Genomic DNA, 25,289 nt, shown 5'->3' with positions numbered 1-25,289 from the left:
AACGCATCAACATCGTGGATGTCACGGTAGCCTTTGAGAACCAGCAAAAGGCTATGGAGGATGCTCGGAGATCCAAGATCTTAAAGTATTCTCCATTAGCCGCTGGTCTGCACTCTCAGGGCTACGACGTCACCGTTGATGCGATCGTCGTTGGTGCCCTTGGTACATGGGATCCGGCCAACGAGCCTGTGCTGAGGCGCCTCAATATTTCGCGCCGCTACGCGTCTCTGATGCGCAGGCTCGTTGTTTCGGAAACCATTAGATGGTCGAGGGACGTCTACGTGGAGCATGTCTCAGGGGTAAGGCAGTACCGGGTCCCGGCGGGCGCCCCTGCCGCTATGCCGTCGGCGGCTGCGACCGACGGCGACGTGCAATAATTAGATGCTGTAGTGGGACAACTCTGGCTCTACAACGTTACTGTCCATATACTCAGCGCGCCGAGCAGGCACTGACCGAGACTATGTTTTGTATTATATTACTTGCCTTTTTTTTATTGTACATTGACAAAGGTAATACCCGCATACATCGCTGGACGTGGAGCGTGCGACACAGCCAATGCGATTTTTGTTTATGACCGTATAATTTTTGTTTATTGTCCGACTGCGTGTATTCTATTATGACTGGGCTAGTCCCTTATATTATATTTTACTGTTGGATGACGAGTCATGAACGTGACTGCTGTGTTCCATATAATGTACCCCTGGTGAGTACTGTTCACCAGGGGAAGTTGGATGAATTTTATTAATAAACGCTCTTTATCTGTTCTTATCAGCTTAATATCTGATACACTCCCCATTGGGGAGTCAGAATATTAATCTGATTTTTGGAAATTGACGGAGCAGTTGGAGCTTGCTCCACCTCTGTCGCGAGTCGGTCTGGCATTGCAGTGCCGCCAGAATTGGCTCAATAAACTATTTCCAAGAATAATTTACAGCCACTACTCACTTTTTTTTTTTAAGCGCTTGTCGAAAAATCAAATTTTCGGTCGACCGCTACACTTTGATCTTTCGCCTATTTTTCCACGCGCCGTGTGCCGAGAAGCGGTAAGTACCCTGCGTTTAAACCACGCAACTCTACCACGCCAGGAGCAGTGAGGTGCCCACAGGAGCGGAGTGTCCAGTGTGTGTGGGTGCGCAGACGGCAGCGCGGGACCGGTGGGTGAGTACTCCACCGCTACTCCTTTCCCTTGCTGTGCGAGGTCGCTACGCGTCCAAGCACAGCCCTCCTTCCTCTATCCTACTTCTATTTCGAATAGAAGTTTATCCTCTCCAACGTTCTCGTGTTTATGCGAGAACGGTTCCTTCGTCCTTGTCATCGTGCTCCCCCGACCGTTGAATTAATTTTATTATTTGAAGATTGGACTCGTTAGAGTCCAATTATTTCATTGCATTAATTGGCACCGCGTGGTGCCTCAAATTTTCGACATATTCGACGGTCGGGGTGTGCGATTGACACCCCCAGTCCCTCTCCTTTGCGGTGGAGTGAACCACCTGTCCAGCCCACACACATATTATTTAAATGAGTACACCTGTTTCGGCTCCTGTGGGTCTCATCGTTCGTGTGATCCGAACTGCCACTTTTCTAGTCTCTTGATCTATGTTCATTAGTTCCTATTCATCGAGTCATTTATTTATTTAGTTATTATTTATGTACTGATCTATTTATTTTACCTATTGATTTACTTGTCTATTTATTTATTTATACATTTACTTATCTATTTATTTATTTATGTATGTATACTGGGCTGTTGATTTATCTGTTGTATTCTGTATCTATTTATTTATTTATTTATTTATTTATTTATTTATTTATTTATTTATTTATTTACTATATTTACGTAAAATTAATTGTTGCTCGAATTCCGCTTATTCAATTTAGAAACCGGTACTATATACTACGGTTTGTACAGACTGTATTGCAGAACTAGTCAGTAGCCCATGCGGTAGCACGTACACAGTCGAGTCACGACGTGCGTGTTAGAGAGGCAGTTCGAATCCCGCCACGGGGAAATTTTCGTTCTACCTTCTTTTTTTTTTTCTTTTTTTTTCTTTTTCTTCCTTTTATTCTATACTGCTTTATCTTGTTTTACTTACTGACTTACTTATATGTATTCATTTATTTATTTGACACACGGGATTCCATTTCTATTGCTGTTCACCTGTGGCCAAAATCAAGGTATAGAGTTGCGTGATTTATTTTAATTACTGTGTTTTACGAAAATTACTACTACTCTAGTCACGACGATCGTCAGCTGCCTGCTCGGTAATTGATAGTAAGCGCAAATCTACACGTTTATATATACATTATCGATATATTTATTTACACATTCATTGCTATATTTATTTATTCACTTATTTATTTATTTACATTTTCTTATTTTACTGTTTTATCTATTCTCACATTGTTTTATTTATTCACTGACTAACTTATGCATATATATTTTTATCGTTTTACTTATTTATTTATGCACCGTTTTATACATTGATTTATTTATATATATACTTTTTACTATTTTACTTATTTACTTATTTATTTATATATTACTTGATCTATTTATTTATTTATTTCTCTACTGTCCTATTTATTTATTTATTTATATATCTATTATTTTACTTATTCACATATATATTTATTTATTTATCTATCTATTTATTTCTTTTCTTTTTCTTTCACCGTCTTATTTATTTATTTACTGTTCTGTTTTGTTTACTTATTTATATATTTCCGTTCTGTAGTTATCTATTTTATCCTCTTTACTGACTCAATTTTATTTCTTTTAACTACTATATTTATTTATTTATTAAAGTATTATATTTTATTTAGCTATTTATACTATATATATACTTACCGCCTGCGTTTCCTCAGCTTACCCCACACTGATTCCAGATCGCGCCGCCTCCACCACTGAATTACTTATATATTTTAACTATTTATCCCTTATAAATCTGCCGCGAACTGACCGGTGCCATACGGTGGTCTCACCTCGCGGGGCAGTCATTCATTCTTATTACCTTTCTATAGGACTGGAGCTTTAATTTGATTTTTTTTTTATTACTCCCCCTCCCTTTTATCAATGACAATGCCTGCCACCGTGAGGGAGATCACTCTAAGATATCCCTTTGCTGAGGCACTCAAATGCCCTGAGTGCTTCACAAAGAAGGCGTCGAAAAGCAACTCCTTTGAGTACTCGACGCATACGGCGCTCCAACAGCATCTTCGGCGGACCCACCCGGAGTGGACAATGAAATATATTTGTCGATTGTGCGGGTACCACGGCGTGGGCAAGTACCCATTTAAAGACACTAAGGCCCACGTCACGAAAGCTCACCCCGGGGCCGCCGCGGGTGCTTTAGGGGCGCCGTCTCCAAGGAATAATGCACCGGCAACGCGATTAAGTGGCGGCGCGACTGGGACGAGCCAGAGTGGTTCCTTGGTCCGTTCGACGCGCGCGACGCCGTCCCCTGCTTCCCTCATTGTAAGGCCCGCGACGCGGGCGACAGTCACACCCACGACCACGAGGGCGTCCGGCAATCCCAGCGGGAGGACCTCAATCACCCCCACCAACTCTGGCTCAACGAGAGCTACTGCCCCGAGGATTGCTGCAACGCCACCGGCACATCCGGCTTCCGGAGACCGTCCGTCCTCTGGCCAACGGCGTTCCCCGCCGACAACCTATGCGGAGGTGGTCTCGCGGAGCCAGAGGCAGTCCACCACCACCATCACGGGAACCGGTGGGAAATCATCGGCGGCCATTAGCCCACCGAGCAGTGGTGGCAGCAGCAGCGGCAGGAAATCATCGCCCACTACCATGGCACGCGCGTCACTGGATAAATCATCTAGCCCAGTGACGCGCCGGATCACGAGGGCCTCCAGCCAACCACCGAAGCCTGTACAGCTCCCTAGGAGGACCAGGGCGAAGGGTCCTCCACCCACTACCATCAACATCAGGTCGGGGCCCAGGCTTCTGAGAGCAGTGAGCTTACCTCCTGGCAACACACCACCTACCACGACGACTTCGCCACGCCAGGAGGGGAGGCCCGATCCTGCTGACTGCAGGGGGAAACTACCACCATCTCCCCCCACAACTGCCTGCCGCAACCTCCTGACCCCTCTAGTCGTCACAACAACCAGCGGGGCCACCCTCACCACCACGACTACTACATCTACGTCGTGTGGTGGCCCCATAATGTCAACGACCATCTCCATCGGGTTCGGGGTCGGGATGGAAAAGCGGCCGCGGATGCCTCCTTCGCCTCTGGACACCATCCGTGAGGCCGCGGTTCGGCCGACGACCCCAACATATCGGGATCAACGGTCGACTTCAGCGGCCACCGAGTCGTCGCCAGAGGATGCCATCTCCACCTGGCGGACGGTCAGATCGAGGAGAGAGAGACGCCGGATCTCCAGCAGCAGTAGCTCCTCCGAGAGCGAAGAGGAGGTGCGGGGCGTTAACATACGGAAGAGGAAGGATCCAACACCACCAGCCGGACCAACAGTGTCCACACGGATCCCAAGGACGTCCCTCCCCCCGACCCACCAACTGTCGCCGCGGGGGTCACCCCTTCCACCCACGAGCCCCCATAAAAATTCAAATGCGTCGCGTACACCGCGTGCGTCGCAACGGACCGAGGACGTCGTCCCAATAATCGAGCGCGGCTGTCGTGCGCATCCGTCTCCGGCTGTGGCCGGGGCGCCCGACGGGACCGGGTCAAGCCGCCCCACGACTTCCGCTCCGGCGTCGGCCTCCCTCGGCCAACCCGGTGCCATTCCCCGCGGTCGAGCCGGTCGTGGGCTCGGACAGGCTCCCCGTCCTCGTGCCTGCCCAGCGCCAACCGCCAACTCAAGGCGTCAGCGGTCCATGCCCCAGCGGCGACCCGAGCTGGCTGCGAGAAGGGGCGATGACGCGAATACTCGCAGAGCCCTTATCGCGAAGGCAGAGGCCGTCGCTACGGTCGAGGAGTTGGAGGAGGCCGCAGCTGAGCTGTCCGCCTTCCTCAAGGCTCACTCGACCAAGGGGACTGCGGGGCATCCAACATCCGCGAACGGGAATTCGCGGCCCCGCAGCAACCGCCAACGCGATCCTCAAGCGAGTCCCGAACACCCGGACGTTGAGGATCGCGTCAGGAGTGCCACGAGGCTCCAACGCCTCTACAGGGAAAACCGTCGCCGGGCCATGCGGACCATCTTGGAGGGACCCTCGCCATTTTGCGAAGTCGACAAAGTCGCGGTCGACGGGTTCTTCCGCCGCATGTACTCGGCTGCGGTACCCCTGGAGAGTGAGCCTCACGTGTGGCCGGAATGGGGTGCTGAGGAGGAGGGTGACTTGCGGAGGGCGCTGGAGAAGCCCTTCTCCGCGTCGGAGGTGAACAGCCGTCTGTGCCGGACGCACAACACTGCGCCAGGCCCGGACGGTGTCACCTACGACGCGATAAAGAGGGCGGACCCAGGGTGCTCCGTGGTCACCGCCATATTTAATGGCTGCCTCCGACTGTGCTGCATTCCGCGGTCGTGGAAGTCGTCCAACACTGTGTTAATTCACAAAAAGGGCGACCGAAGCGACCTCTCCAACTGGCGTCCGCTAGCGCTCGGCGATACAGTTCCGAAGCTGTTCGCCGCAGTGATGGCGGACAGGTTGATGGATTTTGCTGTAAAGGGCAAGAGGCTAAGCTGTCCTCAGAAGGGTTTCCTGAGGCACGAAGGGTGCCACGAGCACAACTTCCTGCTAAGGGAGATCCTAGAGGACAGCCGAAGAACGGGGCGGGAGCTAGTGACCTCGTGGCTGGACCTAACGAATGCGTTCGGTTCCATCCCCCACGAGGTCCTGTTCGATGCTTTTAGGGGCGCCCAACTTCCCCCTAACACCCAACGTTTGTTGGTTTCAATGAACACCGGGTGCACGACCAGAGTCCGGACCTCCCAGGGTTTTACAGAGGACATCCCCATCTTGGCGGGCGTGAAGCAAGGTTGTCCGGGTAGTCCAATGACCTTCAACCTGGCCATCGAGCGGGTGATTCAGACCATCGAATCCCTGCCCGTTGGCTATAGGTTGGGGGAGGTGACCCACCGCTCATTGGCCTACGCGGACGACATCGTACTTGTGGCTGCGTCCCCGGAGGAGATGAAGCTCCTCCTCGACACCATCCAGGAGGCGGCGGCCAGGGCGGGATTCAATTCCAAAAAGTGTGCTACCCTGCACCTTCGTGGTAAGGGTGGCTCACGAAAAGCCCTGCCGACCGTGTTTTCCCTCCAACAGGAGGAGCTCAAAGCCTTGGGAGAGGGAGAGGCTTACGACTACCTGGGTGTTCCCGTAGGACACCGCGTAAGCCAAACTCCTGTCGCCACCATCACACGGATGATGGAGGACGCGAGAGCGATCGACGCATCGCTGCTGGCTCCGTGGCAGAAGATGGACGCTCTTCGGACGTTCATCCTGCCACGGATGGACCACATCTTACGCAGCGGTGCGGTCGAGAAGGGACCCTTGTCCAAGTTTGACAAACTGGTCAAACGGCTGGTCAAGGGCTGGATGAACCTCCCCCAGCGCGCAAGTGCGGAGGTAGTTTACCTCCCCACTTGGAGGGGAGGGGCCGGACTCATCCCGATGGCAGACTTGGCCGACGTTCTCGCGATCGCCAATGCTTTCAGGTTGCTTACCTGCAAAGACGAGGCGGTCCCGAGCCTTTGGACAAGGGTTCGACTCGCCTCGCGTCGCCAGGCCCAACGCCTTTGCCTGGCGTGGCGACACGATACCGTTTCCGATGGCCTCATGCTCGAATGCAGGGGGTCGGAGGGACGGCGGACTCTTATTACACCGGGTGCCAGATCTCAGGTCATTCGACGCCTGAGGATGGCCATACAAGAGAGTTACCTCTGCTCTCTCCTGGCTAAGCCTGACCAAGGGAAGGTTTACCAGGTGTCGTCCCGCTCGGGAGTCAGCAATGGCTTTCTCAGGGACGGCAAGTATGTCCGGTTTGCCGAGTGGCGTTTCGTCCACCGTGCCCGACTCGACGTCCTGCCTCTGAACGGAGCCAGGCGTTGGGGCACTGGTGACCGGCGATGCAGGCGGTGCGGGTACGCGAGGGAAACTCTCCCCCACGTTATTTGCCACTGTCTGCCCCACTCGGCGGCTCTGCAGCTTCGCCACGACGCGATTTTGGAGCGCGTGGCGAAGGCCTGTAGACTGAGGGGAACGATCCGCGTCAACCAGCGGGTCGAGGGTGTCGATGGCGATCTAGCCACGCTCCGTCCGGACTTGGTAGTCCGCGACGACGTGGCGAAACGCATCAACATCGTGGATGTCACTGTAGCCTTTGAGAACCAGCAAAAGGCTATGGAGGATGCTCGGAGATCCAAGATCTTAAAGTATTCTCCATTAGCCGCTGGTCTGCACTCTCAGGGCTACGACGTCACCGTTGATGCGATCGTCGTTGGTGCCCTTGGTACATGGGATCCGGCCAATGAGCCTGTGCTGAGGCGCCTCAACATCTCGCGCCATTACGCGTCTCTGATGCGCAGGCTTATTGTTTCGGAGACCATTAGATGGTCGAGGGACGTCTACGTTGAGCATGTCAGGGGTAAGGCAGTACCGGGTCCCGGCGGGCGCCCCTGCCGCTATGCCGTCGACGGTTGCGACCGACCGCGGCGCGCAGTAGTTGCATGTTTTAGCGGGACTACTCTGGCTGTATAGCGACCTCGCTCAAATATTCAGCGCGCCGAGCAGGCACCGACTGATATTTCTTATTCTGTATTCCGTCCCTTATTATCTGTTGACAAGGCTAACACCCGCTTACATCGCTGGACTCGGAGCGTAATTACGTATAGCTCAGTGCGATTTTTTTTTTTATTCTGTAATCGTCTTCTTTTAATGTACTGACTGTTTCTTTTATTTGCCGACTGCGTTAATCGCTATGTTTATATGAATTGACAACCACGAGCTTTCAATGTTACAAAGGTGGCAACAATGTACCCCTGGCGAGTATTGTTCACCAGGGGAAGTTTGATGAATTCGATCAATAAACGCTCTTTAATCTGTTCTTATCAGCTTAATATCTGATACACTCCCCATTGGGGAGTCAGAATATTAATCTGATTTTTGGAAATTGACGGAGCAGTTGGAGCTTGCTCCACCTCTGTCGCGAGTCGGTCTGGCATTGCAGTGCCGCCAGAATTGGCTCAATAAACTATTTCCAAGCATAATTTACAGCCACTACTCACTTTTTTTTTAAGCGCTTGTCGAAAAATCAAATTTTTCGCTAACCGCTACACTTTGATCTTTCGCCTATTTTTCCACGCGCCATATGCCGAGAAGCGGTAAGTACCACCCCCTGCGTTTAAACCACGCAACTCTACCACGCAGGAGCAGTGAGGTGCCTACAGGAGTGGAGTGTCGAGTGTGTGTGGGTGCGCAGACGGCAGCGCGGGACCGGTGGGTGAGTACTCCACCGCTACTCCTTTCCCTTGCTGTGCGAGGTCGCTACGCGTCCAAGCATAGCCTTCCTTCCTCTACCCCACTTCTATTTCAAATAGAAGTTTATCCTATCCAACGTTCTCGTGTTTATGCGAGAACGGTTCCTTCGTCCTTGTCATCGTGCTGCCCCGGCCGTTGAATTAATTTTATTATTTGAAGATTGGACTCGTTAGAGTCCAATTATTTTTATATTATTCATTGGCACCGCGTGGTGCCTCAAATTTTTCGACACATTCGACGGTCGGGGTGCGCGATTGACACCCCCAGTCCCTCTCCTTTGCGGTGGAGTGAACCACCTGTCAGCCCACACACACTCTACTTTCTTAAAATAAGTTCATCCGACTCGACTCCTCGGGTGCCCACTGTTCCCTAGACTCGAACTGCCTTCTAATAACTCTAGTCCTTTAATATATGTCTAGTAGTACTTAACCATTTACAGATCCATCTAGTCGCTGTTCTATTTATATATTTACTTATTTATTTATTTATCTATACAGATTTATTTATTTATTTATCTATTGGTTCGTTTATTTATTTGTATTGTTCAAATATCCATAATTATTTGCTTTCATATAATATATATATATCTGTAGTGGCGACCTAATATATTGAAACTATAGGTGACGAACCGTATAGTAGCTCAGTAACCAAGGCGGTATAACGTGCATGATACGGGTTGGTTAGATCGTCGTGCTGGGTTAGAGCGTCGTGCTGGAGAACGTCGTGCTGGTGCTGGTGCTGCGGAACGTAGCGAAAAAAATAGATGAGCATTATATAGCGAAGCAAGAGGAAACCATATAAGTTAATAATCAAAAACATAGTAATAGAAGGGCAGGACTTATCAGTCCGGAGCTAAGTTCCCAAGTCACAGAATGCAGAGTCAAAAAAAAATGATCAAAAAGAAACATCGAGTCAAGACCAAATATTAGACATAGTTAGAATTATCCGGAATGAGCACAAATACACAATCCTATCGATTTCCAACGCAAAAGTAAACAAAATACTTAAAGCGAAGGAAAAAATAAGAAAAACAGCCATCAGGCCAAACATCATCGTCAATATTAACAGACACAATAAAACAAATACTGAACCAAAAATGAAATCAAAAACATCGAACCCAAAGAAAAGAGCAAAAGAAGAAAACAAGAGGGACAATGAAATCCCGCAAAGTGAGTTGCTAAAACAATAAACGACCTAAAAGCACCGGTGTATAACCTAATCAAGCAACTGGAAGTGGAAAGAACACGTGCGTCAAAAAGAAAAACGGAAGAAGAAGATCCAGAAATACTTGATCAATCAAAAGCAGAAGTTAACAACAATAAAATAACGACACTGAAAGATTGTATATTCACCAAGAGGAAGAAACAGCACCTATCGGGAGGTAATCGAAACAACCAACCAGGGCCAAGTAGCGAATATTTCGATACAAAGAGCCAAGGGTAATACTTAATGGAAGAAGAGGTTGATGCAAACCGAAACCCAAATTTAAGAAACACACAAAAAACAGTAGCCACGCATAACCAATATATGCATACCCAAATAGATACACGATAAGATCACCCATCATAAACATCTACGAATCAAACCAACACGCTACATACAGAATAGTAAAAGAAAACCTAGGTATAAAAAATTTCAAAATCAAAAGTGTGACTACACTGTTGCGTGGTCGCCAGGGGTAAGCGAGGAAGAAGGTGCCGCCTCAGTCGGGCGCTGAGTTCGTTGTAGCAAATGAAGGGAGTCAGTTAAATCTCGGTTGCGAATAGTTCTTTATTGAGATTCGTGGAATGCGCGGCGTGAGGCCGGATGCCTCTCGTGCGGAACGTGGTGTAGAAGCCGCTGCTTTCCTTCCACGCAGTCGGGTGTGGAGTTGCGCTTCCCGCTTAGTCGTTCGGGTCAGAAGTTGTAGCTCCCCGGCTAGACGGCGGCTGTCGGTTGGGAGCCGCTGCTCCCTCCGGTACGCGGTGGGGGAACGTATGTCTCAACAGCGGTGTCGGCGGAGGTTGAGAGCCGCTGCTCCACTCGGTATCTACAATACGCAGGGGAGTAGGATCATCGGGATCGGAGACTGTGAGTCGCGCTACAGGTCACGGCGGCTACGCCACCCGTTGACCTTGGCCGAAAGGTCCGTCGCCTGTGTCCACCGGTCTACGCCACGGGTAAGACCCAGAGACCCAAGGTTGGTGACGCGGAGAGATAACTCTCCTGTTGAGGATCACGGTTATTACCACAAGGAGCGGTTAAGACACCACCTCGAAAGGTCCGTTGGAGGACTGAGGACAATCGGTTACAAAAAGAGAGAACCAGCTTGTACTTTATCACGGGATCGCTCGCTCTGTAGACGCACGGTAGCTGGAACGCTCTGTCTCCCGGGTTTTTTTTTTTTTTTTTGTGACGTGTTCCTTAAGAGTGTTGTGCCGTTCCTGGGAGCTGCAGCGCCCCCTTACCAGCAGTCAGCAGCTGATTGATATGGGATTACCGTCTTGATGTCCTAGTAGTGAATGCTTTAAGTTGAAGCCGGGAAAAATTTTCAAAAACCCGAGTATTGTTTAATTAAAAGAGTGAGTAGCATTAGGGAGTATGAGATTGTTAGGGAGTTATAAAATTCAGGTCAATATGAAGTGCTTGATAGGTTATGTTCTCATCATGAAGGGAAAAAGGTATTTAACTTTGTATGGAATACGATGTAGATCGTACGTGCCAGTGATCTGGACTAGCGGGTTTTGATGGTTTTTGACTGAGTATTTGTTAATGGATCTTCTGATGTGGTTCAGTATGGGCTCCGTGTCAGTGTCTTTGTGTAGCTGTGTTGTTGAATATGTGTTAGACTTTCCTGTGATCATTCTCAGGATTTTTCCTTGGGTGTAATGTATGTTTTTAAAGTTGGTTTTGGCGGAGCAAGCCCAGATCTGATGTCCATAAAGAAGGACTGGACGTATGCAGGTTTTGTATGTGTGAATCCTGAGTTTTAGATTAAGTCGTGAGGATGGAGCGAGATATTTTTTGATTGCCGCAACTGCTTTCCTGGTTTTTTTGACCCTGTCGTTGATTGCTGGCTGCCAGGAGCACCTTTTATCAAAGATAATTCCGAGATATTTGCCTTCAGATGACCACGGAATGCTATTGTTTCCAATCTTGAGTGTATCGGTCAGAGGAGGAGCCCCTATTGTATTAAAGAAGATTGCCTGGGTTTTGGAGGGGTTTACTGTAAGGTTCCAGGAGGTAAAATAATCCAGAATGTCATTGAGATATACTTGTATCTTCGACAGTAATGCTGTGGTTTTCCATGAGAAGGCGGTTTGGCTGTATCATCAGCATACAATGACAACAGAAAGCCAAACATTCTTGGGATGTCATTAATGAAGAGTGAGAACAATAAAGGTCCCAGTATGAAGCCCTGTGGCACTCCTGATGTGAGGGTGTATGTGCCGGATCTCTTGCCATGGATGGAGACAAAGATCCCTCTTTGAGTTAGGTAAGAGTGAAGAAGTTTAATTATAACCATTGGAAATCCACATTTGTTTAGTTTGTAGATTAGGGCGTCGTGCCAGAGGGAATCAAATGCTTTTGTCAGATCTAGAAGGACCATGGCAGCCAGTCTGCCTACATTGAGTTCGTGAGTTATGGCCGAAGCAATTCGTATGAGTTGATGGATTATGGCGTATCCAGATCTAAAACCAAATTGTTCATTGATGAGTATATTTTTGTCCTGAATGTGTTGATTCATTAAGTTCAGGATGCACCTCTCGAAGACTTTGCCCAAGATCGGCAGTAAGCTGATTGGTCTATAGCTATCTATTTCGTTTTTGGGTTTCCCATGTTTTGGAATGGGTATCACTCTTGCTATTTTCCAAGAGTTTGGAAAATATGAGAGGGTGACTGAGGCTCGAAATAAGTAGTATATTTGTAGGATAATCTTTTTAGAGGCGAACTGTAGCATTTTGGCAGTGATACCCTCTGGCCCAGGTGCTTTGTTGGCAGGGAGTCTTTTGATTGCAGCGCAGATCTCGTTGAATTTCACTTGGAAGATTTCTAGTGGTTTATCGATGATGTCAGATTTGACCGAATTGATGAATTCCTGGACTTCCTGCTCGTGAGGTGACTGCAAGCCTCAGTTGCTGGGAATGGGTGCGGCGAAGGAGGCTGCCAGGGCGTCTGCTCTCTCTCTTTGTCGTCCGGAGTGAGTGCTCCGTTTATGTTGAGGGGTGGAATGATTGTGGGAGTGTGAGTTAAAACTTTGTAGGCTCTCCAGAAGGTTGGATCAGCCTTATCCAGAGATTTGAGATGAGAGTTCCATTTTTCAGAGCGGATGTTAGAAATTCGCTTTAGAATTTCGTTGGAGTATAACTTCATGACTGAATGGAAATATAAATTACCAGTCTTCTGCCAGTTTTTTCTGGCTTTTCTCCTCCGGCGAATGTATGTGGTTAATAGGGAGTCCATGGGTATGCCATCGTTGGTGGGAATGGCTTCCGAGGCCTTTCTGGCAGAAGTGATGATAAATTTGTTAAGATTGGTGATGCAGTTGTCTATGTCGATTACTGTGGTGAGATGAGTCTGGAGTTTGTAATTGTGAGTAATCAGATTGTATTTTTCCCAGTCCGTGTTTCTAGTCCATCCAGGAGGGCTCATTGCATTTTCAGTGGGTCGTAGGACAACTGGCCTATGTTGCGTCGTAAAGTCATCCTTGACTTCACACTCAGTGTATTTTTGATGATGAACCAAGAAGATATCCATTGTAGACGGGTTTTGTTTAGGTGCATCTTGGAAGGTGAACTTTTGTGGAGCGATAATTTGATAGGGACCTCTATTGGTGTGATTGTAAAGTGTAATACCACTTTTATTATTGTTGCAGTTTCGCCAAGAGGTGTGCCTTGCGTTGAAGTCTCCGCCAATTATGAATGGGGATCCTATCCCAGTGAATGCATCAAGATCTGCAGAGCTTAAATTATTATTAGGCGGATTATATACCACCCCTATGTAAATGGATGGATGTGAGCACTTGATGAAGATGCTCTCAAAGGACGAGTTAGTGTCCAGATATGGATTTGAGATGGTGGTAAAAGAGAGAGAGTTGTGAATCAGTATTGCCACTCCGCCTCTTGAGTTGGTTCCTCTGTCTTTCCTTGCAACCTTATAGCCAGGTATGGAGAAGTCAGCATTTGGGTTGAGCCAAGTCTCGGTTATGAGAGCTATATGAATTTGATTATTCTGTAGCACAAGCATAAGTTCGTTCCTTTTTTTGTTTAGAGAACCAGCGTTCCAGAGTAAGAAGTTAGGAAGAGCGGACATTAGTCGAGAGTCTGAGCCACTTCAAAAAATGCCATGAGTTTTTCCGCGTTGGAGCTGCAATTCTTTAACTTAGGGAGAAGCAGTTTGGCTGCATTGAGAAGAGCGTCCATATTGCAAATATTGTTAATTTCTTTGCACACGTTGAAGGTTTCCATGATGGAGTTGGTGCCAGGAGTAACTGGCGAAGGTCCAATCGAAGAAGGGTGGAGTACTTCCTTGTATGAGACTGGTAGTTTATACATAGCCATTGAGGAGGGTGGCATGTAATGTTTAGTTTTAGAAAGGGTTGGAAAGTTCTCTTGATTTATGGCTGGGGCTTCTAATCCTTGCACACGTTGTCCTCCTTTATCATTTCTTCGATTTAGGTATTGCTCAAGGGCCGGACACTTAGAGTAATTAGCTGTGTGATTAGCTGAGCAGTTGGAGCAGACTGCGAGAGTCTCTGGGACTTTCGTGCATTCTTTGGTAAGATGATTACCTGCACACTTTACACACTTTGGAGACAAGTTACAGTTAGCCGAGGAGTGTCCAAAGGACTGACATCTAAAACATTGGGTGTACGACTTTTTTGAGTAGAATTTTTCCCAGTACACTCTGGTGTAGAAAATGTATCTGATTTTATTTATCTCATTGTGAGATGTTCCCATGGGGAATGAGATTTTGTATGAGCAGTAGACAGAGGTGTTTTTGGCTGGTCTGAGGACGGAAATGTGAGTACGTGTTAGACCGTATTTTACAATTTCTTCCTTTAGGGTATCGATAGGAACTTCAGCCAGACCCTTCAGCACAACAGTTGAATGTTTCTGAGAGTTTAATGTGAAAGTGTGAAAAGGTGTGCTTCCTGCAACCAATTTTTGTTTCAGGTTAGTGAAGTCGTCAACCTTTGTTAGTTGGATTCTAACCTGTTTACCCAGAAACTTGAGGTTAAATTCTTTTCCATAATTTGACTCCAGTGACTTGGATAATTTCACGATGTCTCCATCAAAGTTTTTAACGTAGATAGGGGGAGGTTTTTCTCCTTTGGTATCTTGTGGGCTAACTATCTGACGAATGAGGTTGGTGTTTTCGGGAGTGACAGAAGTCGGAGTGATGAAGGAATTCAATATGTCAAATCGGTTATGTGTTGCGATGTTCTTTCATATCGTTTATGGTAACCTGTTTTGGAGTGTTCCATATGGTCTCCATAGCCAATTCCTTTGGAGTTGAGGCCTTCATAAAGTCAAACTGGCTCCTGAATGCCTTCAGTGCGATCGTCGTCGGATCCGTAATTTTTGCCTTCTTAGCCTTGTACAGGCCGGAAGCGTCCTTTGAGTTGTGAACTCTGCCCACAGGCAGTTTACCCTTGGGTGTTGTCTTTTTCTCTAGAATTTTCGATTATTAACTAATACCGGACAATTGTCTGTGATTTTTATACTTGGCCGAGTTCATACTAACAACGAGTACAGTTCCGCTCAGTAGTGAAGCTGCTCCTACGCGAGGCTGGTACGCTCTGTCTGACGGTACAGTTTGCCCGCTTTATATTTCCGCGGTGTCGCGATTTCACTCGCGGGATCGCGAAATTCCGCGGTGGCCGCCTCGCGGCCGCGGTCTGAACTATGTCCGCCTGAGGCAGTCTCGAGTGGGGAGTTCACGGTCTCGCTCTTACTCGTTACAAAAGAATCAGTAATAACAAACACTATCTACAAGTGGACGACAAGGAACGGTCATAACCCCAACACTCTTGAACTTCTTTAATGCAGAGACACCTAATCTATTCAATCTGCAAAATATGTCTGATACAAATGTCATATTTTTTGCAGACGACCTAATTATTTATGTAAAAGGAAAAAATGTCTCACAACTACAAAAGAAAATGCAGGACATACAGTAATGTTGCGGACCGTTGCATACAGTAATGTTGAGAGCCGTTTCGTCTACACGGACGAGAGCTGTGGTTTATCCCCACTACCTCGTTTGATACGTGCCGCTGAGAAACCAATTCTTGGAACCATCGCGTTCGAGCTCGACGCCCGAGAACAAGGACGTCATAAAAAACAACGATAGCATTAGGGATTTAAATAGGAAAAATTGAAGTTTCTTATTCGCAAACGGATTTTCACGCAAGTAACACCAATCGATTCCTTGTGCTCTCCCGATTAAAATGATGTCAAACACGACATGATTCCGATTATTTTTAACAAAAATACCTAAAACTTGGTTTGTAGAACGAAAGGTCATGCTCGTCGCGTTATGTGAACAGACCCGGGCGCGACTCTCGTCCGTGAGTGGTAGTCGATTCGGCGAACGCGGCTCTCGTCGTAGGGATAACTCCCTAATATTCCCTCATATTTTTGTGTTTAATTATTTAATGACTGAAATTATTAAGAAAATGAAAGCGTGACACAAAAAGTATATAAGTTCCGTTTTAAATGTTTAGAAATTTTTATTTTTTTATTTTCAATATCTTCTTTCCGACATCGATTAAATATAATATGCATAAATTCTGTTAGCCAAATCTTCATTTACTGTCATTTTTAGCTCGTAAAGAACTGATAGAAAAGTAACTTTGACGATTCTCCGTAACCGCCGCAGGGTTCCAACCTTTATTATTTAAATATCTTTATTATAAATAATAGGAATCATATCGTATTTGATATCATTTTTATCGGGAGAGCACAATGAATCGATTGGTGTTACTTGCGTGAAAATCTGTATGCAAATAAGGAACTTCAATTTTTCCTATTAAATCCCTAAAGCTATCCTTGTCTTTTCTGACGTCATTGATTTCGGGCATCGAGCTCGAGCATCGACGGTCGAGCGAGAGTAGCGAGCGACATATAATGTATCCTAAACCCCACTGTTTCTCTCTTGTATGGCGCCCTTTCGAGTAGTTTACACTGTTTAAAGATAGAATATTCATTTAACCGCCGCATAGTGGACGGAACATATAGGGAAGATTGAAGAAACTTCATAACTTCGGCATTTCTCAATATTTTTGAATAGTTCTCTTTTTTTACATTACTTTCGTAATCTTCACACTTCTCTCGTATTATTAAACAAAATATCAAACAATGAACTTTTAATAATTCTTTATACATACTATTGTTTATTACACTACGAACTTATTATTTCAGCTTACTAAAATTGAAAACTTGAAATAGTATTAAGCAAACAAACTAGAAATAGAATTAAATAAACAAACTTCAGATAGTGTTAAATAAGTAGCGTAATATCATTTTGTATACATAATATCACTAATAATATTATTAACGAATACTGATCCGTTCGACGAAGCAATCGATCGTTGTTTATTGTTGCCAGATGTGAGCATCCGAGATTCATTCAGACAATTTGTCTCTTCAGTCGTCCTTTCAAAAGTTCATCTGACAATTCATAAAACAATTTCGTGCTTTCGTCGAGCGGCATGTTCCTCCTGAGCAATAAATATCGAAGACTGTATTGCCCCGCAGTCAGTACCGTTACGCCAGTTCATCCTCCGTTCGGACTTTCGGAGGGTTGACGCCGACTCGCGGAACAATGCAGTCATAAAACATGTGGAAAACACTTGCGTGGGCCCGTTCGAGCCGCGCTAGTCCGGGCTTCGGTCTTCCTCCCCAATTTTCGCGACCTTCGACCTGAGGAAGAGGTTCCTCCACCACCGCCGCCGCGAAGTAACCAGGGATGATCCGTTCCACCCCTATCGTAGTGACTGGGGATCCTCCTTTCTCAGGTCGATACACAAATCGATCGCGAGCTTCCGTCATCGCCGAAGAAACGTTGACACCCCGGAACGCGCGAATCGGGGGAAGATGAACTGAGGAAGAAGCGGACTCCGGAAACGAGAGGCAGTAGCCGGACAGAGAGTCAACGTCTGGACATCTCAGAAAAAAGAATCCCAACCGATTCGTGGGAACTTACCCTTTTTCAAATCACTTCACTTTTGAGAAACGTCCTAAGATTGAACTAGCCATTCAATATTAAATTGGCGAAACGAAGTTCGCGATTAGAACCGTCTACGCGCGAACCGAACAAATATCTTAACTTACTAAAATCATACATTATTATGTTACAACACTATTTTAATAGTGACTGCGCTTGTTTACTAAGTAGCAGTGATTTGATTTTCTGTGTTGGTCTTAAAAAATTAATATATGGATCCGAAGTTATTAAAAGTATGTTTAACATGTTCTCATTTGTTGCTAAACGAGAGGACTTTCTGGTGTGGTGTGTTCTATAATACCTATAATCTTCCGACAGCGAACCCGCAGGCAAAACCGCATATTCTATTATTTCCTTGCCGTGCATTAAAATTTTATGTAGTTGCCGGCATGTTTTACCAGGGATACAACGATATCACTAAATTAGCTTTGTCGCCAGCAAAAATATCAAATTTATTTGCATAAATAGTAAAGTTGCTACAAATGACTTCTAAAATAACAGCTAACCTTTGTATTAATGTTATATAAAACAAAAATAAGTAGATACACTCGTACCTTGTGACTTTCTGATGGCTATTTCTTTTTCTCACCAGTTTTTAAGGATAATGTGTATATCTGAGAGACGGAATTTCCAAATTTCTCGAGACAGGGAGGTGGAAAACGATAATAAAATTTTATGGAACTTTCGGAGTATTTCCCGGGCTTATATTTTACAGCGCGACCATCTGCATAGTTCCCTAAACGGTTTAACCGCGGGTCATAGTTTATTGCAGGTTAATTAAGTCGTCTATGCGAACCGCAAATTTCATATTTTGTGGCTCCAGGTTTGTTTTGATTGAATTTGCATAATTTGCAATACACAGATTTGTCATGGCGATTGATTATTTTGTTAGAATGTATTCCTATGACAGTAACAATTCGGTACAGGAATCATAATCCTTCGAACCGCCCAGCAAAGTACCGCGCACATATTCAGGAATCCTGATTCATTGCTGAAACTTCATGCGCTTTCAAACTTTAAACGTTAATATCAGCTAAACGTGCAAAAACGTGCAGCTGATTTTTGCAGGACTATTCCGTGATGGTGTCTTCTTTCAACAGATGCCACTCAGAGAATGTAAGAACCTGTAGTGTTTCTTGTGTGTTTCTTTATAGAGTTAAAGAAAGCAGCAATATGAAATTATACGTATGCTACTTTCGGCCTGTATATTGTTATTTTGATTGTAAATTTTCGGAAATTATTTACATCGGGCATAAGCTAATACTATATTCATTTATAATATATAGCATATATGGTTATAAATGTCCCCTAAAATGAAAGAATAATGTCGAACGTGTGGTTAGAAATCTGTAAGAATCCAACTAGAATCTGAAAGGCCTACTTTAGATCTATTTTTCTCCGTTATTAAAGAAAAAAGCATAGATCCACATTCGTAGCAAGATACACTGGATTATGACCTATTAAGAAATAGTGGTCGATATTTGAAATAAAGACTTCTATAATTTAGGGTTTTTTCCTGCTACCGACCACAGTGCGTCGGTCCTAACGGGAGAACAATCTTCATGTTGACCATTCTTGAGCCTCCGTGATCACCCACGTGGACGATTCCGGTGGGCCGCGGGCGACGGGCTCTTTGGTCAAGGCTAAGCTCTGGTGGTGTAACCGCCACGGACCTGCAGTGTCAACTCCCACTCCGATACCGCCGGTCCCCCCTCATTGCGACATTTTACCACGGAGCAGTGGCTCCGAGCATCTGCCGACCGGGAGTATCAACTCCACTGCCAACCGGCGGCATCCGCCCCACCACCACGAGCAGGGGAACAGAGCGGTTCCCCACCAGCCGGCGTTTAAAAGCGGAAGCAGCGGCACCTACCACGAGTTTCGACAGAGGCGTCCGGCCTCCACCTCGCGTCTAAATAAATGTGTTATAAAATAACCACCTGGCTTCTCTCAATTGTCTACCGAACCCGGCTTCCGACTAAATCGGCACCTCTTTTCCAGTTCCCCCGGAGACTACGTCAAACGTGGCCTCACAATTTAAATGACTGAACGCATGATCTTCAGGAAAAGTTTGTAGTCTTGCTTCTTTCTTATTATTATTGCTATTGTCGATTGCTCCTACACGTCGTTACCTGTATCAGTTGAAAGGTTCTAGTACACTCGAATTGACAAAAATTTCAATTAACTTATATTTACTTAACACATTCGGTATTGACGTGGCTTAAGTTTGAAAAACTGTCTTTAGTGATCAACAATATTTTTGTACAAATTTGTAGTAAAATGCTAAAGGAATTAAATAGTCTGAAAAAAAAACGATTTTATATTCAAACATGCTTGAACATACACATTACGTATTATTCCTACTTGTTTTAAAGAAGCAATCAAAGTGTAACAAAACTATAGAAAAATTATAACTTCAGTAAAACATATCTGCAAATATGAGAAAAACATATGTAAGTAAGAAGAATCATAATAAGTTTATATGATACTGTTTAAAATAATTTATTCAAACATGAAGCTGGTTTATTCTTAAACTTTCGGACATAATTCTGCAGTCTCTCAAACTATTCATTATTCCAAAAAATGTTTGAAGTGAATTTTACCTTGTTTGTGAGAGACATCTTTTGACGGATATAGATCTTCTGTAGATGAAGGTTCCCAAGATTCAAATGAGACATCTTGTATATACCCCTAGCATTTAAACTTAATTTATTTAAATATGCTGTGTCCGCAAATTCTTCAATTAAGAATAATTCAACGTATCTTACGAATATGTATTATTCTGAATCAAAAATTTATATGTAAGGATACTAGAGTGACAGCAAACTAGCTTAAACTCAACAAATACATATTTTAGATATACAGTTCTAACGTGTTGCTTCTATGAAGGTTTGTTTTGCTCTTTTGATTCCTGCGATTCTTCTTTCAGCCTCTGTTCAGGTTCCAACTTCTGCTCAGACACTCCACCTCCTGCGATTCCTCTCGACTCTAGTCTTCCAGTTTCTCACTCTGCTGTATCACTTGTTCCTTTTCTGGTTCCCTTTTCTGCGCTTGTACTTCCTTCAATTCTTCCCTCTAATCTGCGGAAGCTTTCTCGCTGTTCTTTCGACTCTTCTTGCTCTTTCAACCCTTGCTGCACTTTTGACTCAAGCTCGTCTTCCTATGCTTGCTGTTCCCTCAGCTCATCCTTTTACATTCCTTTCTTCGATTCTTGTTGCTGCCTCACCTCCTCCTCTTCTTGCCTCTTCTCATTCTCCTGCTGTTGCTTTTCCGACTCTTCTTCTTGTCACTTTTTTTTTACCTTTACCTCCTCCTCCAGCTGCCTCCTAGCTTCCTCTTCTTGTTCTTGTTGTTGCTGTTTGTTCCTCAACTCGTTCTGGATCTTCAGCTATCCTTGATCACGTGGTGTTTTTTACCTTCAAGCGAGTGCGAGACCGCATCATTAATAGGAATTTCCTCGAGTCGAGAATCATCCGATATGGCCAGATCGTGGCCAGAGGTTAGTTGCTACCTGAATGCTGCTTCTGATCGGAGCCAGCGTCGAAACCAACCGAGCCGCCAGTGTCTATCAATGTCGTGCGACTACCGTACGGTTTCAGCGAAGACTGCATTGACATACTGCGACCCTGTCGCCTCACTCTGTTGAGGGAGAGCCTCCCTGGGTAAATACTGGTTGGGTCTGCCTCTGGATAGTCTCCATGCGCCATGGAAGAAGTCCACCCTTGAGTGGCCAGGTCCCGGCGTCCGGTGTCCGTTAGTGTAAGTCGCTGTTCCAAAATTTGACCGTGACCATCCTCCTATACAAAACTACTCGTAACATACTTTTAACCGAATGCAAATAAATTCTTCTTTTAACAATAATCATAGCTCAAACAATTGAATCCATTTGTCGAATGTCTCAAATGCTTCGACGTGAAAGGGGACATCATCATCACCATTTTCGTTTACTGTTTTAGGGTATTTAATGTTTATGTTGCACGATATCTTTATCACTATTATCGTCTTTATCAAAAGAAAGTACTGTAACAACCAGCTACGATTTCGCCTATGAAGAAATCGAATCTTAGAAGACAATCCTTCTTTTACGCTTTAATAAATAACGAGTGATAACTAAATCTGAACAGTGGCAGTGATCGCTTCTTTGTTTTAGATTCGGCCGAAATCCGTTCGACCTAGTCGGTTGGAAGACGGTCCTCGACACTTCCGATCGAACCGTGTCGCAGTGACATCGGGAGGATACGTTTTGGTTACGTTTTTATGTTTTATGTTCTTTTCCTCAATCGCTAACGTCTTACAAACCCTTACCTCAAATTCTTAAATCGAATCCTCGCGCCAGCAACACGCAATGCGCGTGCGCACACACAACAGGACGTTTCCCATTACGCATGGGCACAAAAGAAGTACGTCACCAAAGCTACATCCTATGGGGCGTGCGATGGAACACGCATTGACGACAGGATGACGACCGGATGATGACAGCACGAGCCAATCAACAAGCGACGTTCTCTGTACACCTGTGCAAACACCACCAGACGCATGCGCCAAAACCTCAGAACCAATTGGGAGCGCGTATCCTGCAAAGACTCCTGAACACGGAGGTATAACACACTACATCGAGGGCAGTCATCGGGCTCAAAAAAGGAGGCAATTTTCTGGTATAAAGAAGGCGGCGCCAGCACCAACAAGCCAGAACGAAGATAGTTCGGCAGCGTGCGATGCAGTTCTCTTTCTCCGAATAACAATCTCTACTCTCAAATCTATACCGAGGCAGCTTTAACCAGCTCCTTGGTTCCTTCGGTCTAGGCAGCTTTAGCCAGCTCCTGGATCACTCCAAATCGAGGCAGCTTTAACCACCTCCTTGATTAGCACTACGAGGCAGCTTTAGCCAGCCCCTTGGCCTTTCCTTGATCCATATCGACATTGATCATCACTGCCATCTGCTCAGATTATAAATCATTAATATTCCGTCGATATAGAACCTTGCGACAAATACCAGTTCATATATTAATAAGAATCTATCTCATTAAAAGACTGAAGTTTGTATGGTTATAAAAATAGAATTAAATACTTTAATAGTGTAAAACATTTAGGTTAATAAATCATTTCATGTTTTACTTTAAAAAGAAATCATAGTCTATGAAATTTATTTCTTAGCCGCGCGCCACACAAATCCTACTCCCTGTTCACAGGTAAGCCGCTCTATCTGTGAACGTTTTATGTACTATGACGCACGATTCGTTACAGTACTATAAATAAAAATTTGTTTTTAAAAAGTCCAATATTTGTAAAATACCCTTACATGCAATTTAATTATTTTAAAAAAGTAGTTCTTTCCATACTGGATAGTGAACCTGGAAGGTATTACTTATAATGAAATTGTGATCTGAAGCTACACAACCGCTTGTTTTGAGAGTACTACTAATTTTTGAACGTATAGGATGTGGCAGGGCGTGCGATACAACCCTGAAGAGTTCTACATACATATCAAAATAAACAGAAACCAAAAAATATAATTTTTTTTATAAGGTGCTTAGTTTTTGGAAACGTTAAATTTACAAATTCGTGTAATATATGTGTACCGCACTATTTTCGAGTTTTAATATACGTATAACGGTCATTATTTTTGGTTTATCTCTATATAAGCTTAATACATACTACGCTTTCGCGTAGTCTGTGTATAGATTGGTTTCAATTATTAGTAAGAGATACGCATTCGCACGAGGTATTCTACAAAATGCCATCGTTTAATTTCTAGATTCATTTCTTAAAATTTTATATAATCCTCTGAGAACCATACCGAAGAGTTCTCTTTTCACTGTAAATTGGAAAGTGAAAGTATTTGGACAATCGAAAAGATTGTGCATGACTTATGCCGCTTACCTACGACTTAGACAATGTTTCAGTTTTAAGAGCGAGAGAGTGAGGTTCACTTTAAATTCGCTTTCTTCTTTGATTTTCCGAGGGTGTCCGAAATAGTCCGAAGCGCTGAGCTCATGTACACGTGACCCCTGCGGTGGTGTGTGTAGTGGAATTTTCAGTAACTTGCATCGTCAGTTGAGTATCAAAAATTCCGATTCCATATTGGTAGCCTTGCGCAACTTAGGCGCTGCCTAGTTCGCGAAAGCCTAACTAATTTGTCACATTTTTTATTCTGTTTTATCGATAACCCAGCAAAAAAGAATACTGTGACATGGATTTACGAAAGGGTTCATTCGAGAGAAAAAACTAACGCAACACAATCAACTCGTAATTTTGTTCAAAACACTCTAAATTACAGAAAAATTCTGAAATTTCATAGCTGTGGATGATAGATTTTGCTCTACTTTATAATTCTCAGATTACTAAATATTTCCAGAATTTCGTTAAATCTTGATTTGGCTGCGGAGCGTTAAACTTTTTTCTTTCGAATTAACCCATTCCCAGCTCAAAATGTTCTCATATAAGTACGAAAAGTTGCGGGGCATAAACCCAAGTTTTTACCTAATTTTGTCGATAATGTCACCGCTCTGACATATTTGATTGTACCTCCTTATGACCTCTTCAGAATGTCATATAGATGTCATAAGGACGACTTAAAGACGCTTGTTCTAACAAGAACATCTGACATCTGACAAATACCGATACTGTTCAACAAACGTGCTGTACACGTCTTGTGAAAGTCTTATATTACAAAAGAGTAAGTGTCTAAGACGTCTTTAGTATATCATACATACGTTTTAAAGACATTTTAACACCTTAGACGCGAAGTTAATACATGTACCAAATAAAAGACCGAGACCTATGATAGATAGAAAACGTATGACACGCCTTCTAGATGACTCTTTAGTCATCTAGACTAAATCTAGAACATTACTTTCAGACGATTTTAAGAAGCCCATCTCATGCATTTTTGAGGCGTCCTAAAAACGTAAATTTCGGTCGTTGTTAAACATCCATCGGGTAAATCTTTTAGACGTCTTAAGGAAGTAAATGTAAGAGGTCTTTAACAGCGTCTTTAAGAACGTTATAAGACATTCAAACATAAAATGAACACAACACGGACATCATTAAAACGTCGTATGCTACCTTGGTTGTTTAATTACACTAAACATGTGTAAATTTAATTAATAATATTGTTACAGTGAACACAAGTAGATTACTCTCAGAAAACGCAGAAATATTAGCTTCTTTACATATAAATTGAAAATAAAATGTTATACCTATCATTTATTATGTGTATTATTTTAATTTTATATTCTAAGCTTATTATTTTATACCGTTAAATTAGAAAATTCCTGCAAACCTAATCTGAAAACAAAATTCTGGTTTTCGAGACTTTCAAAAAATTCGACATTCTTAAGAATCCTGAAAATTATTATTATCATTATTTACTTTATTTACGGCCTGGCAGCCCTTTTATATCAATAGAGATTAATAGATGTGATCCGAGAGTGCTAATAAAGATAAAAAGACAGCGTATTAATTATTTTATGACATAAAAGCTAAAACATAAGAGGCTTTGAAAACATTAAGATTACCGCCGAAGACATTTAAGTGCCAGCTGAATTCATTGGCTGTGCTTGCAATTCTAGCAATACAGTTTTTAACACCTAGATTTCTCCTATTAAAATTA

General features: G+C 44.4%; 1 protein-coding gene and 2 pseudogenes across 1 annotated transcript in view; 2 read left to right on the top strand and 1 right to left on the bottom strand.

Moving 5' to 3' along the window:
* LOC143180604 (adenylate cyclase type 6) overlaps window positions 1-25,289 on the bottom strand; it is a 393,507-nt gene that overhangs the window by 278,931 nt on the left and 89,287 nt on the right. The window lies entirely within an intron of this gene.
* Window positions 732-912, top strand: LOC143181301 (U2 spliceosomal RNA; annotated as a pseudogene).
* On the top strand, window positions 8,000-8,181 carry LOC143181304 (U2 spliceosomal RNA; annotated as a pseudogene).

This window comes from Calliopsis andreniformis, chromosome 6, assembly GCF_051401765.1.
Source record: "Calliopsis andreniformis isolate RMS-2024a chromosome 6, iyCalAndr_principal, whole genome shotgun sequence".
Classification (NCBI taxonomy): Eukaryota; Metazoa; Arthropoda; class Insecta; order Hymenoptera; family Andrenidae; genus Calliopsis; species Calliopsis andreniformis.
Note: the sequence above shows the minus strand (reverse complement) of the source record. Positions and strands in the feature narration are given on the sequence as shown.